Source organism: Chrysochloris asiatica, unplaced genomic scaffold (assembly GCF_000296735.1).
Source record: "Chrysochloris asiatica unplaced genomic scaffold, ChrAsi1.0 scaffold00198, whole genome shotgun sequence".
NCBI classification, from domain to species: domain Eukaryota; kingdom Metazoa; phylum Chordata; class Mammalia; order Afrosoricida; family Chrysochloridae; genus Chrysochloris; species Chrysochloris asiatica.
This window is the reverse complement of record NW_006408716.1, coordinates 5474927-5481558: the sequence shown is the minus strand read 5'-3', so window position 1 is coordinate 5481558 and position 6632 is coordinate 5474927. Positions and strand designations below refer to the sequence as shown.

At 38.9% G+C, this 6632-nt stretch overlaps 1 pseudogene; it reads right to left on the bottom strand.

Annotated features, from left to right (window-relative positions):
* Positions 1 to 4424, bottom strand: part of LOC102818325 — a 20007-nt pseudogene extending 15583 nt beyond the window's left edge.
* Between the last annotated feature and the right edge of the window lie 2208 nt (positions 4425 to 6632).

Here is a 6632-nt window from a genome sequence, read left to right as displayed (position 1 = left end):
ATGATTTGTGTGTTTTGTTTTTTTTTACAATGTTCGATAGTGTATGTATGCCATATATTAGAGTCCCTAAGTTTGTCCCTCGTTTTTCATTGATGATCTTTATAGTTCTCGGTTTTACATTTAGGTCTTTGATCCATGTTGACTTTGATTTTGTATATGGTGTGAGGTGTGGATCTTGTGTAATTCTGCAAATCTGTTTCCAGTTTTGCCAGCAACATTTGATGAAGAGGGTATCTCTTTCCCATTTAATGTATTTTGGTTCTTTGTAAAAAATCAGTTGCTTGTATGTAAATGGATTTATTTCTGGATTCTCAATTCTGTTCCATTGATCATTTCCGTATCTTTCCTTGTACCAGTGCCAGGCTGTTTTGACCAGCGTGACTGTGAAGTAATTTTTGAGATCAGGGAGTGAGAGGCCTCCAACTTTGTTGCTCTTCTTTGTGGCCTTCATTTCTCTATCGCCTTATCTCAAACTATCCTAGCACAGGATAGCTCCAGGTGAGTAGAGACCAATAGTTGCCTCTTAGATGTTTGCTCACAAGCTTTTAAGAGACCAGACACTACCAAACTAAGATGTAGAACGCACCTTTATGAACTGTGTAAGATTAACTGCTCCTCTCTTTTTGTTACAAAACTTGTACTTTCACAGTTGTGACAGTTGCAATTAGTCATGGTAACAGTTACTCACTATTGAATCTTAAGAATCTTATCCCCATCTCTTTTCACCGCAGATAGCTTTTAAGAACAACATACACATGCACCTCATTAAATGAAATACACAGGAATCAAATAGACCCCATATATGGGAAGAAACGGTGGAGAAGCTCTTGTGTCATCAGCATGAACAAGATCAGGGGCAGACTGTGGAACACACTATCAATTGCTCCCATATAAGTTCAGATTCAAGCTGAGGAAAACTGAAACAAGTCCATGAGACCATAGGACTGATGCGCTTGAGTTATGGTGTTGGAGAAGGATATTAAAAGCAGAAGAACAAACAAATCTGTCTCGGATGAAGTGCAGTCAATATTCCTTAGAAGCCAGCATGGCGAGACTTTTGTCTCTTGAACTTTGGGTATGTTATCAGGAGGGTCCGTCCGATCCCTTGCGAGGGACATGGTGCTTGGTAAAATGGAGGGTCAGTAAAACCAGGAAGACCTCTCCCAAGAGATGGAGTGACACAGTGACAGCAGCATTGGGCTTAAACGTAACAACCGTTGTGAGGAGGACACAGGTAGTACTTCTTTCTGTTGTGCGTCGGGTAGCTATGAGTCACAACTGACTCCACGGCACTTAACGACAGCCAAAACAACAAATCCCATATCCATGAGGATGGTCTGTGAATTCTGTGTGGCTGCTGCCACAACTTATAAAACCAGACAGAGACGTCGAGAGGTCCGTGTCAGAAGTGACAAAAAGTTTGGAAGGTGGTGTCATGTCTGACATTTGTCTCATAGGTATTAACCTTAGGTTGTTGGTGATCGTCTCTCCTGGCTCATGAAGTTAGAGGAGGTCAGACTCCTTTGCCAGGCCGTTTTGACAAATTGGCATTATTTTGTCCTTAAAAGTTTGGTAGAATTCACTTATGAAATTATCTGGACCTGGAAGTTTTACATTTCTTTACTTGTTATAAGACTATTTAGATTTTCCTTTTATGTGTGTGTGTATACGTAAGTGTGTAAGTTTTGAAAGAAATGAAAGAAATGTTTCTATTTCATCTAAAATTTCATATATTCTGCTATGTTGTTGTTAAGTGCCATTGAGTTGTTTCTGAGAAATGAGTAATAACATAGAAAATCTTGGCAAAACTAAACAAAACTGGGGTCAGGGATAGGGAATAGAACACAGTAACCAACATATAATAAGAAAAGGGATTCCTGATGTGACGCTGTGGGTTAATATGCTGGACTGCGAAGTCGATTTGAGCTGCAAGGTTGGTGATTCAAGCTCATCAGCTGCTCCTTAGAAGCTCTATACAGGGTTGTTATGGGTAGAAACTGACTCGATGGCATTTAACAACAAAAAACAACAACAATAAGTAAAGAGGCTATAACTAAGGATTGTAAAGATACTGAAAAAATTATGACAACATTCCTGATGTGGCGCTGTAGGATCAGCACTGGACTGCTAACCACAAGGTTGGCAGTTCAAACCCACCAGCTGCTCCTTGGAATCCTTGTACAGGGTCGCTGTGACTCACCAGCCATTCCTTGGAAACCTCATACAGGGTTGCTATGAGTCGGAACCAACTCGGCAACACTTAACAACAACAACAAGCTTCTTTACCTCTAATACAACTTTCTTTCTTTTCTTTTTTGCTTTAAAGTAAATTTGGTCTCATATTGTTATAGCTACCCTACTTCTTTTTTGGTTGCTGCTGTAGTTATGTGCCGTGGAGTTGGTTCCGACTCACAGCGAGGGTACCCTGTACGGGGTTTCCGAGGCTTAAATCTTTACGGGAGCAGAAAGCCTCATCTTTCTCCTGCGGAACATCTGGTAGTTTCGAATTGCTAACCTTGCGGTTCACAGCCCGATTCATAACCACTACGCTACCAGAGCTCCTTTCTTTTTTGGTTATTACATAGCATATTTCTTTCTTTCATTTCGCTTTCTTTTTTTTGTGGGGTTTTTTTTTTTGGTATTTCTGTGTTTTAGATGTTAATTCGCTTAGCGGCATATTTTAGAAAAAAGATCCAATGTATTGTCCTTTTCTTTTTAGCTAAAGCATTTCTTTTACATTTAATGTTATCACCAATGTATTTGTGTTTAAATATGCCATTTTATTTTGTGTTCTCTGTTTGTCACCCTGGTCTGTGATGTTTTCTTCTTTTTCTTCCATTTTAGGGATTTGATCATATTTTATCACTCCATTTTCACCTTCTACTAATTTGGAAGTTATCATTTCTGCTCTTTCCTTTTGCATTTGTGTTTTTTTCATCAAAATTATCATCTGGGTACTTAAATTACCAAAGTCTAGAGTTCATCAATACCTTTACTCTATTCCTAGACAATATTTGTACTGTATTTTAATGTGATAAGCATTTTTAAACTTCCATTGATAGATATTATTGTTGCAGACAGTAGTCGGTGTTCATTTATATTTTCCCACAGATTTAAACACTTTTGGCTTTACGTTTCTTCCTGTGTATCTGTTCTTCCATCTGGAATCATTTTCCTTCTTCCTGAAGTACTACTTTAGCATGTATTTTAGGGAATATCTTCTGCTAAATGAACTCTTAAGTTTTTGTTTGCTTGCAAAAGTCTTTACTTCATCCTCAGAGATGAAAGATACTCATGTTTAATCATGAAGATGCTTTTTTCTCAGTCCAGAATTCTAGATTAAAAATGTTTTTTTTCAGCTCATTAAAATGATCATTTCACGATCTCCTGCCTTATGTGTATGCATGTGCATACTGTTGAGAAGTCAATTGTCCGTCTTTTTATATCCAGTGTTTTTTGTTGTTGTCTTCCTTTTCTTTTTTATTGTGATTTGAGTGAGGGTTGACAGAGCAAATTGTTATTGTTGTTGTTATGTGCCTGTACAGGGTTTCCGAGGTGTAAATCTTTACGGGAGCTGAAAGCCTCATCGTTCTCCTGCGGAACAGCTGGTAGTTTCGAACTGCTGACCTTGTGGCTCACAGCTCGATTCGTAACCACTACGCTATAGTTTTCCATTAAACAATTCATACACATTTTGTTTCATGACATTGATTGCAGTACCCACAGTGTAATCGTTCTGTTTCCATTTGTCCTTCATTCCTATCCATTCCGGCCTTCTGAACTTTCTCCTAGATTAGTATAGCTGATTTTGTATGGCTGTGCATACTTCCCTGGTATCACTGCTTACGCCACAGCATTATCTATTGTGTGCCTGTAAGTTGAGCCATGGGGGTGAGTTCATTTCCAGTCCGGAAGAGTGACCAAGGACTCAGCAGTCTCTGTCAGACCAGTAAACCTAGTCTTTAAAAAGATAAAAAGATTCTGAGTTTTGGTCTACATTTTTCTCTCACTCAATCCAGGACGCTCTATTGTGTCCCCTTTCAGCGGCGGTAGCCAGGTCCCATTTAGTTCTTGTCTCAGGGTGGCGGAGGCTGGAATTTGTGTCGTCATCCTTGTTTCCAGGAATCTTGGATTCTCTTTATTCTGCTTTGGGTGGAGACAGATCAACAGTTGCACCGTAGATGGCCACTTGCCAACTCGGAAGAGTGGTTCAAGCTCACTAGCCACTCCTTGGAAACCCTATACAGGGCCGCTATGAGTCAGAACCAACTTGATGCCACTTACCGATAGTCACTATTGACCAAAGCAGGACGTAGACCATTGGCTTTGTGGACTGTGTTGCACCAGTTGAACTTGCCACCCCCTATGACTACAGTCCCAAGCTTCCAGGCCTGGAGACTCTTTGTCTCCAGGTGGTTGGTCATGTCTAAGGAGATTACATACTTCTGCTCCCTGTTTGCACTCTTATAAACATGGGTGTATTTACAACACATGCAAATATGTTTGTAAAAATATTGTCTGCCAAACCTGTATATGTGGTCATGAGTGTAGCACCTTTGTCCATTCATACATGTTCCTCATGTCTGTCAGCCTATGTATTCACCTGCAGCTGAATGTTTGTTCGTCCTGAAATGCTCTATTATATGTGTAATAGTATTTAGCTTTGTTGTCTGTAACTCTTGTGCTCCTTTCTTCTCCTTTGTGATATTATGCTGATCACCTTCTTATTGTCTGTCCTTTCATCTAAATTAATGCGTGTCTGTTAACTGGCTTCGCAATGTTGTCCATATCTTGTCAAGATCCACACAATCGGAAGCCTTTGCATAGTCAATAAAGCACAAGTAAACATCTTTCTGATATTCTCTGCTTTCAGCCAAGATCCATCAGACATCAGCAATGATATCCCTCGTTCCACGGCCTCTTCTAAATCCGGCTTGAACCTCTTGGAGTTCTCTGTCAATGTTTGATTGTAGCTATTTCTGTATTACCTTTAGCAAAACTTTACTCACATGGGATATCAAAGAGATTGTCCAATGATTTCCGCATTCCGTTGGATCACCTCTCTTTGAACTGGGCATAAATATGGATCTCTTCCAATCCTCCCACATCTGGTAACCATCAAAGAAGTTTTTTTTTTTTTTAAGTCTGAAACCCTTTTCTTCAGTTTTAACAATAATGATATCATATATTTGTGCTTTTGTGATTGACTAATTTCACTCAGCATGATGTCCTTCGGGTTCACCCAGGCTATGAGGTAGTTTAAAGGTTCATTGTTATTCAACAATGTATGGTATTCCATTGTGTGTATTCATTCTTCCATTGATGGGCACTTAGGCTATCTCTAACTTTTTGCTATTGTAAATAGTGCTGGGATGAACATCGGTATGATATATATATATATTTGTGCCCTGGTTTACATTTCTTTTGAATAGATACCAAGGAGAGGATTTGCTAGGTCACATGATATTTCTATTTCCTACTTTCTGAGGACGTGCCATACGTTTTCCAGAGTGGTTGAACCATTTTACAGTCCCAAGAGAAATGTGGGAATTTCCCGGTCTTGCCACAAGCACACCAGATTTGTTGCTTTCTGGTTTTTGGAACTTCCCTGTTAATGCTTGTGGGAGATGATATCTCACTAATGGCTAATTGGGTTATTCGTTCTCAAAATTTACTACACAGTCACTGTGGTCAGAAAAGCCTGGTATTGGTACAATGAAAGATACATAGATCAATGGAACAGAATTGGGAACCAATAAGTAAATCCATCCACATACAGTCGATTGATCTTTGACAAAGGGCCAAAACACATTAAATGAGTAAGAGATAGTGCTGGCAAAATTGGAAATCGATTTGCAGAAGAATGAAACAAGACCTAAATCTCACACCATATGCAAAAATAAGCTTAACATAGATTAAAGACCTAAATGCTAAACCTAGAACTATAAAAACCATCAATGAAAAAATAGGGTTCTAATTCATGGCATATATACACTATCAAAGATTGCAAAAAACACACAAACAATAGAAGACATCCTAAAATTTAGAAACTTATGTGCATCAAAATATTTTTCCAAAAGAGTAAAAAGAGAGCCCACATACTGGGAAAATTTTTTTTTGCAACAATATATTGGACAAGGCACTAATATCTAAAATTTGTAGAAAATTACAACACCTCTGGAAGAAAAAGACAACTCAGTTTAAACTTGGGCACAGGGCCCTTCACCCAGGAAGATATTTTTTTATTTTGTTTTTTATGCATTCTATTATCCAGTACCTATACAGGGTCATACCCTATGGGTCAGAATCGACTTGACGGCACTTCACAGCAACAACATTATCCAGTAGCTTTTAAGGCATGTGTTTTCCAATTTCCATGTAGTTGATTTTTTTCCCCTCTAGGAGTCCTGGTGTGACGTTGTGGGTTAATGCGCTGGACCACAAAGTCATTTGAACCACAAGGTCAGGGGTTCGAGTTTACCAGTTGCTCCTCAGGAACCGTATACAGGGTTGCTATGGGTCAGAACCGACTCTACAGCACTTAACAACAACAACATCTTTCTATTGTTGATTTATAATTTTATAGCATTGTGATCTTAAAAGTTGTTTTGTAGTATTTCAATGTTTTTAAA